General features: G+C 40.1%; 1 pseudogene across 1 annotated transcript in view; it reads right to left on the reverse strand.

Moving 5' to 3' along the window:
* Nucleotides 1-17,471, reverse strand: part of LOC311116536 (utrophin-like) — a 275,197-nt pseudogene that overhangs the window by 61,908 nt on the left and 195,818 nt on the right. The window contains exons 30-31 of the transcript in view: nucleotides 7,180-7,346; nucleotides 160-271 (exon numbers count right to left, since the gene is read on the reverse strand). The product of the transcript in view is annotated as an utrophin-like (transcript). The remainder of the gene's footprint in view (nucleotides 1-159; nucleotides 272-7,179; nucleotides 7,347-17,471) is intronic.

Below are 17,471 nucleotides of genomic sequence, written 5' to 3' on the forward strand. Positions count from 1 at the left end.
GCTCCGGGCTCCTGAAGTTGATGTAGGTGGCATGACAAGTTTCAGAACTAGTGATTTGTAGAATAAGGTGGCACAGAGGTACCTGTGTGTGTGTGTGTGTGTGTGTGTGTGTGTGTGTGTTGTGTGTGTGTGTGTGTGTGTGTGTGTGTGTGTCCTCACAGGCGTGCAGTACTCCACCATGGGGTAGTTGAGCTTGTGGCCTTTGGCAGTTCGTCCAGAGAAGAAGCAACTCTGACACACATCATAGTTAAAGTGCTTCAGACTGCGATACCTAGGGAGGGAGGGAGGGAGGAGAGAGGATTGAGAGAGAGAGAGGAGAGAGAGAGAGAAGAGAGAGAGAGAGAGAGAGAGAGAGAGAGAGAGAGAGAGAGAGAGAGAGAGAGAGAGAGAGAGAGAGAGAGAGAGAGAGAGAGAGAGAGAGAGAGAGAGAGAGAGAGAGAGAGAGAGAGAGAGAGAGAGAGAGAGAGAGAGAGAGAGAGAGAGAGAGAGAGAGAGAGAGAGAGAGAGAGAGAGAGGGGGGAGAAGTGTAGGAAAACAAGAGAATAAGAGTGATGATTCCGTCAAACAGTTTCCTCCATTTCCCAATCTTCTTCTTTCATGTGTCTTGCATACGTGCATGTGTGTGTGTTCTGTTATGCTCTCATCTTGGCTATTCCAGGGCCTCCCAGGGAGCTACCGATTTTCTGTCATCACTTTCTCTCTCCAATTCCACTGCTAAGATCAAAATGAATCACCTGCAGCTCTATCCCAAAACACCTTTTCATTGTACTCAAATCAGAATATATAAGACATTCGTAAGACAACTGTAAATTGAGATGGGCCAAATTCAGGCGATATATAAGAAGTCTTCCATCCCTCTGCCTCTCTCTCTCCTCTACCACAGCCAAGGTGATCTGAGTGATGACAGAGCCCATAGCGATACATCAGACAGTAGAGCACAGAACACCCCACGTCCCACTACACAGCAACATGCAGCGTGTTACTACACAAACATCTTTTCATTAGCCTTGACACAGACGGCCACTAATTAATGACTCTATGGGATCCATATTTCTACTTTGTAATATCCTGTTGTCTGAACAACCAGTTCCCCCCTAAGCATCACTGACAGACGACCAAAGGCAGGTGTTGGTGTACCTGGTGTAACTACTTAGTGACGGACCAGAGATACACTACACTAAACTCTGGTTAGCATGGTGTTGTGTCTCACTGCTCCCATAATGATACTGTGACTGATATAATACCCCCTCGCCATCCAGGGCAGAACAGGAGAGTTGAGTAAATAAGTGTAACAGAGGATGACAGCAAACAATAGTGTTTAGCCTGTGGACATCTTTGAACTCAGCTCATCACAGGGAGGTCTTTGGAATCATAAGAATGTGATTCTGTTACTGACATTTCAGCCGGTGGTGTTTGTTCGTTTGTGTGAGAGAGACCTTTTGGAGTCTTTTGAGACCCACAGTATCACAGGGGTGGTCAATTATGCATTGTTTGTGGATGCCTGTGTCTGTGTGTGTGTGCGCATGCGTGTGCGAGTGCGTGTGATTCTAGACGTCCTTCTCCAGTTGGTATTTAGTCAGAAGTGTATCATCTGCTGACATTTGGATTTCTGGCATGCAGGGAGACCAGCATGCCATCAACCCACTGTGTGTGTATGTGGGGGGGAGGGGGGGGGGGGGGGGGGGGGAGGGGGGGGTGTATACAAAATAAAACATTTCTTGCTCAGTATGAAAGTTGTGTTAAAGAGCTAACATAAAAAAGTATTGTCGGATATTATTCATCATATAAGACAGGTTTTTTACATGGACGATACATTGGAGATAATATAAGTACTGGAAACAATAGAACACTATGAAAAATTCATAGCTGACTTTGAAAGGCTTTTGCTAAAGTACAACTGGAATTTATCTATAAATGCCTGGAATATTTACATTTAGGAGAATCTCTTATACAATGGTTAAAGTTATGTATAGTAACCCTAGGTGTAAAATAGTAAATAATGTCTACTCAGAAAGTATTAAACTGTCAAGAGGAATAAAACAAGGTCCACTATCGGCATATCTATTTATTATGGCCATCAAAATGTTAGCTATTAAAATCAGATCCAACAATAATATCAAAGGCCTAGAAATCCAGGGCATAAAAACAAAGGTGTCATTGTACGTTGATTATTCATGTTTCTTTTAAATCCACAATTTGGATCCCTCCACAGCCTCATAGATTATCTAGATACTTTTTTTAACCTCTCTGGATTACAACCAAATTATGATAAGTGTTGGAACACAAAAAAACACAACTTTAACATTACCGTGTAGTTTACCAATAAAATGGTCTGACGGTGAAGTGGACATACTTGGTATTCATATCAATAAATAAATAAAGGATCTCACTACAATATATTTTAATAAAAAGTTGGCAAAAATAGATAAGATCTTGCTACTGTGGAAAGGAAAATACCTGTCTATTTGTGGAAAAATCACCCTGATTAACTCTTTAGTCATATCCCAGTTTACCTATTTGCTTAGCGACTTGTTTTTTTAAATTATATGAGCAAAAAATATTCCAATTTTATTTGGAATGGCAAGCCAGACAAAATTAAATGGGCCTATTTATATAATGAATATGAATTCGAAGGGCAGAAATGATTAAATATTAAAGCATTAGAACTCTCACTCAAGGCTTCAGTCAAACAAAAGTTATACTTAAATCCGAACTGGTTCTCTGGGAGATTAGTAAGAATGTCTCACCCCATCTTCAAGAATGGCCTTTCGGTTATTTGAAAATGAAATAATCTCCAGAATATCGCTATTTTTAAAACAAGCCATAGAAAGTTGGTTGCAATTTCAGTTTAATCCATCAGAAAAGACTGAACAAATAGTACAACAAAAATTATGGTTAAACTCAAATGTACTAATTGATTTTAAAAAATGATATCACAAATAGGACTGGTGGAGCTATGTCACACATGCAGCTAACAAAAAAATATGGAAATGTCTGCTCTACACACAATTACAACCAACTAATTGCAGCATTACGGCAATAATGGAAGAGGCAAGTGGAAGGAGGAGAAAGTAAGGAACTTGTCTGTCGGCCCTGCATTAAAGACCAAAATTGGGTAAAGAACATTGTGATAAATAAAAAAGTATACCAGTTACATTTAAACTTTTGACAGGTACAAACAAACGGGTGTGATAATTCTACAGTGGTCCCTGCAGCGTACGCTTATTTAGAACGTCCAGTTTCGATTGACGTAACAGTCAGCATTTGAGCTAGCCACAGTTTTTTCACAGAAACATTTTGCACGAACACAGTCCTTACAAAGTTATGTCCTGAAAGTGACAAGTTTATTTTTTGGATCCAATGTTCAGACATTCACAGAAGTAGCGACATCATACACAATCATCCAAACCGGAAAATGTAGGCTACATTAGTCCTAGCGCTAACTGAGGAAAGATTGACGTAACACAAGCGGTCATATTTAGAACTCTCGGCTGTCAGAAAACACAATATGAATTAGCTAATTGCAATTACTATTTATAATTCATCACATCACGGGTGAGCTCACCATTGATGTAAATAATTGAGTAAAACACTTTCTAGAAATCTAAAGTAATCCGCGTCGACCAAAGATAATAAGAGGAGACAAGATGAGTTTGGTCTGTTTGCAGTATGCATGTTGAAGGGGGTGTGTCGTCTACCATCATTCACTTTCCTTCATTCATTTCCGGAAGTTTAACCTTCACCTCATTATAACATCTTTGGTCTGACAGACGTTTATGCAAAACTGCGCAAATGTCTGCATACTTGATCTGTGGAAACATTGGTGAAGACGTGCTTGGGCTCTCCTCGAAGAGAGAAGTTTGTCCGGCTCAGTAAGCCTCAAACATAAATTGTCTGCAACACTGAAATGGGCTACTTCTATGTGAATTAATGAGGATGCGGAACACACGTCAATTCAAACTGTTGTTAGAAAATACATCTTGTTAGAAAATATTTTGAAATTGACAAGTTGAAACATAGCCTATAGATAATTAGCATGCAGCACGTGTTAACTGTCCTGTTGAGTAACAATCATATTTTGGAACAGTGAGTGCACTCTGACATCACGTGCATAAAACAACTCACGCTGGGGCGACCGTTAAAGATATTTGGAAAAGGTTAGGACCAAAAAGTGTAAAGCTGTGCCATATAGTTTACTGGATAAGAGCGTCTGCTAAATGACTAAAATGTAAAATGTAAATGTAAAATAGTTGGGAAGAGATTTTTGATGTGCCAATTCCATGGCACATGGTTTATGAACTGATACACAAAACAACACATTGCATTTTAAATTGAGAGTTTTTCCATGAAAATTATTATACATAATCTTTCAACTATAGAATGTTAGAGATATGGGGGATACAACCATCCCAGCTCTGCAGATTTTGCTGCGAAGAGACAGAATCATTAGATCATTTGTTTTGGTACTGTCCATATAGCTTATTTTTGGTCGCAGGTTCAGGAACGGCTGAAAAATTGCAACATTTACCTGGAGCTACCTCTGCAAATAGCACTGCTGGGTGATTTAAAAGGCATAGTCAATCGATCAATATTATAATAATACTCTTAGCAAAAATGTTTATCTTTAATTTACAATATGTAGAATCTATGAGAATAGAAAGGTTCAGAACTTTTGTGAAACATCACAGCGCAGTAGAAAAATATATGGCAAATAGAAATCAGAACTGGATGGTGTTCAGAGATAGATGGGGGGGGTTGAGTGGAGCTGAAGGATGGGACTAATAACAAACAAAAGATAACTATTGTCAAATACATTGTGTCTGTAAAATATATATATTATGTATAAGCTGGAAGTAGAAGCCTAAGTGTTGTTGTCCATTGGTTTAGTCTAGTTAGGGGAGGGATGGTAGGGTTAGGGGAAAATAATTGTCACGAACGTTGAGAGACGGGTCAGACCAAGGTGCAGCGTGAAAAGCGTACATGTTTATTAACTAAATAAACATACAAACCAAACCAAAACAAGAAACAACGTAACGTGAAGTCCAAAAGGATATACACATACCAGCCTAACAGGAACAAGATCCCACAACTAAGGTAGGCAAACAGGCTACTAAAGTATGATCCCCAATCAGAGACAACGAGCGACAGCTGTCTCTGATTGGGAATCACACCCGGCCAAACATAGACACACAACCTAGAACTGAAACATAGAAAAAGACTAACTAGAACGTAAACATAGAATATATAACATAGAAACTCACGCCCTGACCAAACCAACTAAAGACAACAGGCCTCTCACGACCAGGGCGTGACAATAATAAAGGAAAATATAAAGTTGAAGTCGGAAGTTTACATACACTTAGGTTGGAGTCATTAAAACTTGTTTTTCAACCACTCCACAAATTTCTTGTTAACAAACTATAGTGTCTACTTTATGCATGACATTAGTAATTTTTCCAACAATTGTTTACAGACAGATTATTTCACTTATAATTAACTGTATCACAATTCCAGTGGGTGAGAAGTTTACATACACTAAGTTGACTGTGCCTTTAAACAGCTTGGAAAATTCCAGAAAATAATGTCATGGCTTTAGAAGCTTCTGATAGGCTAATTGACATCATTTGAGTCAATTGGAGGTGCACCTGTGGATTTATTTTAAGGCCTACCTTCAAAATCAGTGCCTCTTTGCTTGACATCATGGGAAAATCAAAAGAAATCCAGAAAAAAAATGGTAGGCCTCCACAAATCTGGTTCATCCTTGGGAGCAATTTCCAAACGCCTGAAGGTACCACGTTCATCTGTACAAACAATAGTAGGCAAATATAAACACCATGGGACCACGCAGCCGTCATACCGCTCAGGAAGGAGATGCATTCTGTCTCCTAGAGATGAACGTACTTTGGTGTAAAAAGTGCAAATCAATCCCAGAACAACAGCAAAGGACCTTGTGAAGATGCTGGAGGAAAAAGGTACAAAAGTATCTATATCTACAGTAAAACGAGTCCTATATCAACATAACCTGAAAGTCCGCTCAGCAAGGAAGAAGCCACTGCTCCAAAACCACCATTTAAAAAAACAGACTACGGTTTGCAACTGCACATGGGGACAAAGATCGTACTTTTTGGAGAAATGTCCTCTGGTCTTGATGAAACAAAAATATAACTGTTTGGCCATAATGACCATCGTTATGTTTGGAGGAAAATGGGGTTGCCTTGCAAGCCGAAGAACACCATCCCAACCGTGAAGCACGGGGGTGGCAGCATCATGCTGTGGGGGTGCTTTGCTGCAGGAGGGACTGGTGCACTTCACAAAATAGATGGCATCATGAGGAAGGAATATTATGTGGATATTTTGAAGCAACATCTCAAGACATCAGTCAGGAAGTTAAAGCTTGGTCACAAATGGGTCTTCCAAATGGACAATGACCCAAAGCATGCTTCCAAAGTTGTGTCAAAATGGCTTAAGGACAACAAAGTCAAGGTATTGGAGTGGCCATCACAAAGCCCTGACCTCAATCCTATAGAACATATGTGGGCAGAACTGAAAAAGCGTGTGCGATCAAGAAGGCCTACAAACCTGACTCAGTTACACCAGCTCTGTCAGGAGGAATGGGCCAAAATTCACCCAACTTATTGTGGGAAGCTTGTGGAAGGCTACCAAAAACGTTTGACCCAAGTTAAACAATTTAAAGGCAATACTACCAAATACTAATTGAGTGTATGCAAACTTCTGACCTACTGGGAATGTGATGAAAGAAATAAAAGCTGAAATAAATCATTCTCTCTACTATTATTCTGACATTTCACATTCTTAAAATAAAGTGGTGATCCTAACTGACTTAAGACAGGGAATTTTTACTAGGGTTAAATGTCAGGAATTGTGAAAAATATATTTGGCTAAGGTGTATGTAAACTTCCGACTTCAACTGTTTTTTAAAAATATATATATAATTTCTATATATATTTACCCCCCCAAAAAATTGGGGATTGGAAATGTTGCAGACAATTACATTGATAGAAGCCACAATCTATCTGCAATATTAAAGCTGATCTACCCCACAAAAATAAATAAATACAATTAAAATTAAAAGGAGCTAACATCAAAGTTGCTGTGTGTGTGCGCGCTTGTGAGTGTGTGTGCACATTTGTGCCTATGTGCGTCTGTGTGTATGCTTACCTGAACCCTACGATGGGACACTCTTTACAGATGTTGCACTTGGCCTGGTGCTTGGCGGTCTCAGCAGCCGCCACTCTATGTAGCACAGGAAGCCACACCACAGACTGGGGCTCCAGCCTCATCCAATCAACAAACTGCCTGGGCTCCAGCTCCACCTTATTGGTCACCTGGACAGGAAGAGGAAAGAGGAATTGGGGGTTTCAAGTCAAAGTTAATTCAACAACTAGGCTGCATCCAAAATGTTACCCTATTCCCTATAGAGTGCACTACTTTTGACCAGGACCCATAACAAAAGCAGTGCACTATAATGGGAACAGGGTGACATTTCAGACACAGCCCTAGTGTTAGACCTATATTCCCTAGCATTTACCAAGTTATTAAATCCTTTTACACCTCGAGATGGCCGCTGTCCAAAACACAGCCCACACACCTGACCTTTCATTTGCCACGGCTACCCACAAAGGTCAGTGAGTAAACTATCTGAGAGGGAAGCGCGCAGCTATATGGACATGCCTGGGGCCCATAATGTATTACGGATTTGGTTGCGTCAGTTCAGTCAGTCGTCTTAGTGAGCCCTCCCAACTAGCTAGTTTATGCTTGTGGCTAGAAACTTCAGCAAGAATTTGAAACTTTTCTGCCGAAGTTGGGACTTGTTTAGTTTCGTTTATTAGGATCCCCATTAGCTACCGCACATGCAGCAGCAACTCTTCCTGGGGTCCACATCAAACGTACAAAAATATGGCAAAGTACAGGACAAGAGTTATATATTAGAAAGGCACCAAAAGACAACAAAAACACTATTTACACACTATTCATAAAAACATATTCACACTCTTTTATACAGTACAGTTCAATTAAATCTTTAGAAAGAAGAGAGGAGCTGTGATGTTTTTTAATCTGTTTTTTAAAGTTAAACTTGCTTTTTGCTTGAGTAACCTTGACATGGCTCTATACATAACTGAGCAATGCATTGAATCTGATTTTGGCTTGGGTACCGTGAAGAAAACCATAGTGGCGTGTTCAGAATAATCATGTTTTAAATCAAACTGCAAAAGCAATAAATATGCTTTAGCTGTCACCCTGGCCTGATATTAGCTACACGATCTAGCTCAGGGGTCTCCAACAGGTTGATTGCGAGCCAGTAGCTCGCAGACCACCTATGAGTAGCTCACCAAACAAGTCTGAACACTACCAGTCAAAAGTTTGGACACACCTACTCATTCAAGGGTTCTTCTTTATTTTTACTATTTTTTATATTGTAGAATAATGGTAAAGACATCAAAACAATGAAATAACACATATGGAATCATGTAGTAACCAAAAAAGTGTTAAACAAATCAAAATATATTTTATATTTGAGATTCTTCAAATAGCAACCCTTTGCCTTGATGACAACTTTGCACACTCTTGGCATTCTCTCAACCAGCTTCATGAGGTAGTCACCTGGAATGCATTTCAATTAACAGGTGTGCCTTCTTAAAAGTTAATTTGTGGAATTTATTTCCATCTTAATGCGTTTGAGCCAATCAGTTGCGTTGTGACAAGGTAGGGGGGGTATACAGAAGATAGCCCTATTTGGTAAAATACCAAGTCCATATTATGGCAAGAACAGCTCAAATAAGCAAAGAGAAACGACAGTCCATCATTACTTTAAGACATGAAGGTCAGTCAATACGGAACATTTCAAGAACTTTGAAAGTTTCTTCAAGTGCAGTCGCAAAAACCATCAAGCACTACGATGAAACTGGCTCTCATCAGGACCACCACAGGAATGGAAGACCCAGAGTTACCTCTGCTGCAGACGATAAGTTCATTAGAGTTACCAGCCTCAGAAATTGCAGCCCAAATAAATGCTTCACAGAGTTTAAGTAACAGACACATCTCAACATCAACTGTTCAGAGGAGACTATGTGAATCAGGCCTTCATGGTCAAATTGCTGCAAAGAAACCACTACTAAAGGACACCAATAAGAAGACGAGACCTGCTTGGGCCAAGAAACACGAGCAATGGACATTAGACCGGTGGAAATGTGTCCTTTGGTCTGGAGTCCAAATTTGAGATTTTTGGTTCAAACCGCAGTGTCTTTGTGAGACGCGGTGGGGGTGAACGGATTCTCTCCGCATGTGTAGTTCCCACCGTAAAGCACAGAGAAGGAGGTGTTATTGTGTGGTGGTGCTTTGGTGGTGACACTGTCTGTGATTTATTTAGAATTCATGGCACACTTAATCAGCATGGCTACCACAGCATTTTGCAGCGATACGCCATCCCATCTGGTTTGGGCTTAGTGGGACAATCAATTATTTTTCAACAGGACAATGACCTAACACACCTCCAGGCTATGTAAGGGCTATTTTACCATGAATGAGAGTGATGGAGTGCTGCATCAGATTACCTGGCCTTCACAATCCCCTGACCTGAACCCAATTGAGATGGTTTGGGATGAGTCGACGGCAGAGTGAAGGAAAAACTGCCAACAAGTGCTGTGGCATATGTGGGAACTCCTTCAAGACTGGTGGAAAAGCATTCCAGGTGAAGCTGGTTGAGAGAATGCCAAGCGTGTGCAAAGCTGTCATCAAGGCAAAGGGTGGCTTTTGAAGAATCTCCAATATAAAATATATATTGATTTGTTTAACACTTTTTTGGTTACTACATGATTCCATATGGGTTATTTCATAGTTTTGATGTCTTCACTATTATTCTACAATGTAAAAAATCTTAAAAATTAAGAAAAACCCTTGAATGAGTAGGAGTGTCCAAACTTTTGACTGGTACTGTACATGCAATTTTCATTTGTTCCACTGAAAACTGTCATTAACAAATCTCTCAAGTATCAGACACCATAATATCCCAGCTACTATCTAACCAACGAAACATTTACATTATCCCATCCCTGGTTAGACACTATTGTCTTAAAAGGGCAAACCTAACACAATATCAACCAATTAATTTCCAGCAATATTTCCCCTTCGTATCTGTGTGGTGCGGGCATTTGTCTATCACTCTGTTAGTTAGTTCGTGAACTAATGGCTCTTTTTGAACAGCTCTTTTTGGTAATCGTAGGGAAGCGAATTACATACAATGGCTTGCGAAAGTATTCACCCACCTCAGCATTTTTCCTATGTTGTTGCCTTATAACCTGGAATTAAAATGGAATTTTGGGGGGTTTGTATCATTTGATTTATTGAAATATTTATTATTGTGAAACAAACACCAAATGAAACAAAAAAACAGAAAACTTGAGTGTGCACATCTATTCACCTAAGTCAATACTTTGTAGAGTCACCTTTTGCAGCAATTACAGCTGCAAGTCTCTTAGGGTATGTCTCTATAAGCTTGGCACATCTAGCCAATGAGATTTTTGCCCATTCTTCAAGGCAAAACTGCTCCAGCTCCTTCAAGTTGGATGGGTTCCGCTGGTGTACAGCAATATTAAAGTCATACCACAGATTCTCAATTGGATTGAGGTCTGGGCTTTGACTAGGCCATTCCAAGACATTTAAATGTTTCCCCTTAAACCACTCAAGTGTTGCTTTAGCAGTATGCTTAGGGTCATTGTCCTATTGGAAGGTGAACCTCCATTCCAGTCTCAAATCTCTGGAAGACAAACAGGTTTCCCTCAAGAATTTCCCTGTATTTAGCACCATCCATCATTCCTTCAATTCTGACCAGTTTCCCAGTCCCTGCTGATGAAAAACATCCCCACAGTGAAGCATGGTGGTGGCTGCATCATGCTGTGGGGGATGGTGTTCTCGGAGTGATGAGAGTTGTTGGGTTTGCGCCAGACATAGCGTTTTCCTTGATTGCAAAAAGGCTCAATTTTAGTCTCATCTGACCAGAGTACCTTCTTCCATATGTTTGGGGAGTCTCCCACATGCCTTTTGGCGAACACCAAACGTGTTTGCTAATTTTATTCTTTAAGCAATGGCTTTTTTCTGGCTACTCTTCCGTAAAGCCCAGCTCTGTGGAGTGTATGGCTTAAAGTGATCCTATGGACAGATACTCCAATCTCCGCTGTGGCGCTTTGCAGCTCCTTCAGGATTATCTTTGGTCTCTTTGTTGCCTCTCTCATTAATGCCGTCCTTGCCTGGTCCGTGAGTTTTGATGGGCGGCCCTCTCTTGGCAGGTTTGTTGTGGTGCCATATTCTTTCAATTTTTTAATAATGGATTTAATGGTGCTATGTGGGATGTTTAAAGTTTTTGATATTTTTTTATAACCCAACCCTGATCTGTACTTCTCCACAACTTTGTCCCTGACCTGTTTGTAGAGCTCCTTGGTCTGCATGGTGCCGCTTGCTTGGTAGTGCCCCTTGCTTAGTGGTGTTCCAGACTCTGGGGCCTTTCATAACAGGTATATATATACTGAGATCATGTGACAGATCACATAACTATAACTAATAACACATAACTAATAATGTGACTTCTGAAGGTAATTGGTTGCACCAGATCTTATTTAGGGGCTTCATAGCAAAGGGTGTGAATACATACGCACGCACCACTTTTCCGTTATTTATTTTTTTGAATATTTTGAAATAAGTTATTTTTTTCACTTCACTTCACCAATTTGGACTATTTTGTGTATGTCCATTACATGAATTCAAATAAAAATCCATTTAAATTACAGGTTGTAATGCAACAAAATAGTAAAAATGCAAAGGGGGATGAATACTTTTGCAAGGCACTGTACATACAAACTGTATGCTACAGTAGAAACAACAACACGATATACAGAAAATAAGGCGCTTACTTTGATAGGAATGCACACATTCTGGCGCCAGCCAGAAAATGTTCCAATTAGTGCAAGAGTGCGCAAATGTCTGCATACTTGATATGTGGAAACATTGGTGAAGACGTGCTTGGGCTATCCATGGTCATTACATGAAATCAAAATCAAAATCCATTTAAATTACAGGTTGTAATGCATCAAAAAATTATTTGGTCAGATAACATTTATTTGAACTCACACTTCACAATCTGACATAATGGTAGGCAACGTTTTAGGGTTTAAATTAGCGATTTACTATTTTTTTCATGGTTTTAGGTCCATTTCTAAGCATTACTGAACAAAGTGAAATTTGGGAACCAAAAGAACAGCTCTTTTAGGTGAACGGAGCCAAATTATACGGCTCACAGAAAATAATTGGAATGCCCATCACCAGTAGCCAGTTGATGTGATAACCATCTTGAGGGTTGACAGAAATACTTTCTCCAAAACGTTCTCAATTAAATGTTAACTGCAAAATAGGCTTACCTGGCAGAAGTACAGTGCATTCGGAAAGTATTCAGACAACTTTACTTTTTCCACATTTTGTTACGTTACAGCCTTATTCTATTTTTTTCCCTCATCAATATACACACAATACCCCATAATGACAAAGCAAAAACAGGTTAAGAAATATTTGCAAATGTATTAACAATAAAAAACTGAAATATAACATTTACATAAGTATTCAGACCCTTTACTCAGCACTTTGTTGAAGCACCTTTCGCAGCGATTACAGCCTCGAGTCTTCTTGGGTATGACGCTACAAGCTTGGCACACCTGTATTTGGGGAGTTTCTCCCATTCTTCTCTGCAGATCCTCTCAAGCTCTGTAAGGTTGGATCGGGAGCGTCGCTGCACAGCTATTTTCAGGTCTTTTCAGAGATGTTTGATCAGATTCAAGTCAGGCTCTGGCTCGGCCACTCAAGGACATTCAGAGACTTGTCCCGAAGCCACTCCTGCGTTGTCTTGGCTGTGTGCTTAGGATTGTTGTCCTGTTGGAAGGTGAAACTTCGCACCAGTCTGAGGTCCTGAGCGATCTGGAGCATGTTTTCATCAAGGATCTCTCTGTACTTTGCTCCGTTCAGCTTCCCTCGATCCTGACTAGTCTCCCAGTCCCTGCCACTGATGCTACCACCACCATGATTCACAGTAGGGATGGTACCAGGATTCCTCCAGACGTGAGACGCTTGGCATTCAGGCCAAAGAGTTCAATCTTGGTTTCATCAGACCAGAGAATCTTGTTTCTCATTGTCTGAGAGTCCTTTAGGTGGCTTTTGGCAAACTCCAAGTGGGCTGTCATGTGCCTTTGACTGAGGAGTGGCTTCCGTCTGGCCACTCTATCATAAAGGCCTGATTGATGGAATGCTGCAGAGATGGTTGTCCTTCTGGAAGATTCTCCCATCTCCACAGAAGAACTGTGGAGCTCTTTCAGACTGATCATCGGTTTCTTGGTCACCTCCCTGACCAAGGCCCTTCTCCCCCGATTGCTCAGTTTGGCCGAGCAGCCAGCTCTAGGAAGAGTCTTGGTGGTTCCAAACTTCTACCATTTAAGAATGATGGAGGCCACTGTGTTCTTTGGGACCTTCAATACTGCAGACATTTTTTGGTACCCTTCCCCAAATCTGTGCCTCCACACAATGCTGTCTTGGAGATCTACGGACAATTCCTTCGACCTCATGGCTTGGTTTTTTCTCTGACATGCACTGTCAACTGTGGGACCTTATATAGACACGTGTGTTCCTTTCCAGATCATGTCCAATCAATTAAATTTACCACAGGTGGACTCCAATCAAGTTGTAGAAACATCTCAAGGATAATCAATGGAAACAGGATGCACCTGAGCTCAATTTCGAGTCTCATAGCAAAGGGTATGAATACTTATGTAAATAAGGTATTTCTGTTTTTTATTTTTTATTAATGTGCAAAAAAATCTAAAAACCTGTTTTCACTTTGTCACTATGTTTTTTGTTTTGTAGATTGATGAGGGGAAAAAACGATTTAATAAATTTTAGAATAAGGCTTTAAGGTAACAAAATGTGACTGACCGGCTCGATTCGGTCTCATGTAGAAAAATTGGAAATTGTGTTTTTTACATTGGATAAAAGTAGAGACTAAGAGCTAGAAAATGGTATATCATACATTACAGTTGAGGAACAATGGGAAAGTAATTCTGCTTTGAAAGTTTATAAACTTGTAACCTCACTTTTGAGAAAATGGCCCTTGAATGTTTTGGTACACCTGCTGGAGAGCTCTTCTTTGTCTACACCCATTCAGCATCGTTCACACCCTCTTAAGCTTTAGCCCCACCCATCTCAGCTGTCAAGCACCCAAGCTAACTGGCTAACGTTGGCTAGCTTGCTAGCTACTTCCAGACACAAATGAGAGAACAGCTCACTCTGACCATTTTACTCACCCTAGTAGAGCTGTTTAGGCTGTTTCTATGTTATCCCGAGCATTGGTTACTGCAACTGTGTTGCTGGTAACAATTTAATTACCCTTTTTTGCCAACGTTTACTGCCACCGGCCATATTCAACGGGTGTTGAGCGTTCGTAAATTTGTCAGTCAGATGTGTGCTCTGAAATCGGAGTAGATAGCCAGAGCGAATTTACCAGCTATATCTATCGACAGTTGTCGCAGTGACATAATGAACATTCTATTGAAATGGTTACTTGCATAGTGGAGTCTTTTGTTTAGATATGTTGCTAGCTAGCTAAATAATGAACCATAATCCCAACTCATAACGTTACTACCCTGAATGAATCTGCAGGTAGCTAACCAACCAGGTTCAATGTTAGCTAGCTAACATTAGTCTATAACTAGCAATGCAAATGGCTCTGAGATACAAATGATATTACTACACAGATCATACACGTAATGTTAGCTAGCGAGCCAGCCAGCCAGCTAACGTTAGCTACCTAGCTACCAGTACACTTTAACTTGAAATGAAAACAACTTTCTGGCAAAATTAGAAACTTGTAATATCTGAAAATGTAGCTAGCTATGTTATCCGTATATATGGATGGACACTTCTCCCTCTTTCACGGATGCCATGGTTGCCCTTAGTTTGAAGATGTAATCCGGAGACAGATGTTTTATACAACAGCTTTCTGTGTGTTCTCCTTTCGACTCAGTCTGCATATTTACAATCAAACGCCAGAATTTTCTCCATCTCCTTAGCTATCATACTCTAATTCCACTGATTTCAAAACTCAGTCCTACAGAAATTGTAGAGCAACACTTATGCAGTTCTACTACGTGTTATATTTCAAAAAGCCACGTTAGAAAGGATTACCTACACATACTGACCAGATCATGTTATAGACAGAAGCTACATGGCAAACCAATCCGAACTCATCTCTCGGCATGTCCAGCCCACTCATTATCTCAGCCAATCATGCCTAGCGGGAAGGTTGCTGTCTCTTTCTGTGGCTAAACTAACTAGGCTCATAATTTAACAATTTTATTCATATTTACAGATGGCATACAAGTTTGTTTTTAAGGCACATGAAAGTTCACATGTTCTAGAAGGCATTTCTGCCCAAAAACGCATTTTGATTTTTAAAAAAAGTTTACGTTCAAATGGCTCTCCTGTGAAGTTATGACACGCGACATATGCCTAGTTTCCTGAAAGGAGTCACAAATGAGGAAAAAGGAAAGGGGTCTGAATACTTTTCGAATGCACTGTATATCATGAGTAAGTATATTATTTGTATCTATTATTTGTTATTTGTTAATTTTGCCATGAAATTAGCAGCAGCAGTACAGAACCATTGCTAGACCAGCAGATTAGATGGCACACTAGATGAGCAATTAAAGGGCCAGATGCACAATTAAAGGGGAATTACACACACCAAAAAATATATATACAGAATTTGGGGAGGAAATCACAGATTTTATAGAGCCCCCTCTAGAGTTTTTAATTAACCATTATTTTACCATTTAATTAACCATTATATTGACAGAAAACTTTGCACTACTTTCTCTTGTACACTAAGGACATGGGGAAGAGTTACATGGGAGAGGATAAGAGATGAATGTGCCTATTTGAAAGCTAGAAAAAATGAGTACCTTGCGACATGTTTCATTTTTTTATGTAGCTCAACTTAGATGGAAAGCTACTGAGGATGGTAGCTGGCTCTATAGCCACTCCTATCTGTCGTATCTTTAATCTGAGCCCAGAGGAAAGTCTTTGTCCTCAGGCCTGGAGGGAAGCCAAAGTAATTCCGCTACCCAAGAGTGGTAAAGCAGCCTTTACTGGTTCTAACAGCAGACATATCAGCTTGATGCCAGCTCTTAGCAAACTGTTAGACAAAATTGTATTTGATCAAATACAATGCTATTTCTCTGTAAACAAATTTACAGACTTTAAGCATGCTTATAGAGAAGGGCACTCAACATGTACTGCACTGACACAAATGACTAATGATTGGTTGAAAGAAATTGATGATAAGAAGATTGTGAGAGCTGTACTGTTAGATTTCCGTGTAGCCTTTGTATTATTGACCATAACCTGTTGTTGAAAAACTTGTGTTATTGCTTTTCAACCTCTGCCATATCGTGGATTCAGAGCTATATATCAAATAGAGCAACACCGCATGGCACAACGCCTCTCCCCTATTTGACCTAGATAGTTTGTGTGCATGTATTGATATGTAGGCTACGTGTGACTTAAATATATATATATATATATATATATATATATATATATATATATATATATATATATATATATATATATATATATATATATATATATATATGTAGTTCTGTCCTTGAGCTGTTCTTGTCTATGAATGTTCTGTATTATGTCATGTTTGATGACATAACTCTCCTCATTGGGCAGTAGACTGTATCACGGTGACATCCAGATGGTTACTACCTATATTTAAAGTAATTTTTTCGTGTAGGCGGCTATCCTACTCAAAATATAATCAAGTGGGGTGGAACAAATTGGCCACGTTAGCTACAGCTGCCCAGTGACGCAACTGCTGCCCAGTGGGAAGCAACAGTGGGAAGCAACTCGATACAACACCGTTGCACTGGTTATTCACACGGCTTGTCTTTACGTTAGCTAATTGGCATGTCACGGTGACATCCAGATTCCAGATGGTGACCAACACTACAAGTTATTTTTCCCTTGCCCATTGAAATAAACATCACTTTCTTTTAATAGTTTTAACTAGTGCCATGCTGCTGTTGTTGCTAGCATAAACTAGCTAGCTGGGAAGGGCTCTTCAGGACGACTGACTGAACTAAATCCATTAGTCTCCACTCGACTCTCAGCTGTGCGACATACGTCATCAATTTGGGCACCAGGTGTCCGTATAGCCTCTCCCGAGAGGGAACTCTCGGGACTCGAGGAAGAAATTGTCCGCAGGTCACAAGACGCTCACTCAACACACACACTGAGAATCACCATGGTTTTGGCCAATGAGGGGAACGTTCAAAACTCCTGAGTGGCGCAGTGGTCTAAGGCACTGCATCGCAGTGCTAACTGTGCCACTAGAGATTCTGGTTCGAATCAAGGCT

This window comes from Coregonus lavaretus (assembly GCF_964263955.1).
Source record: "Coregonus lavaretus genome assembly, contig: HAP1_SCAFFOLD_535, whole genome shotgun sequence".
NCBI lineage: Eukaryota > Metazoa > Chordata > Actinopteri > Salmoniformes > Salmonidae > Coregonus > Coregonus lavaretus.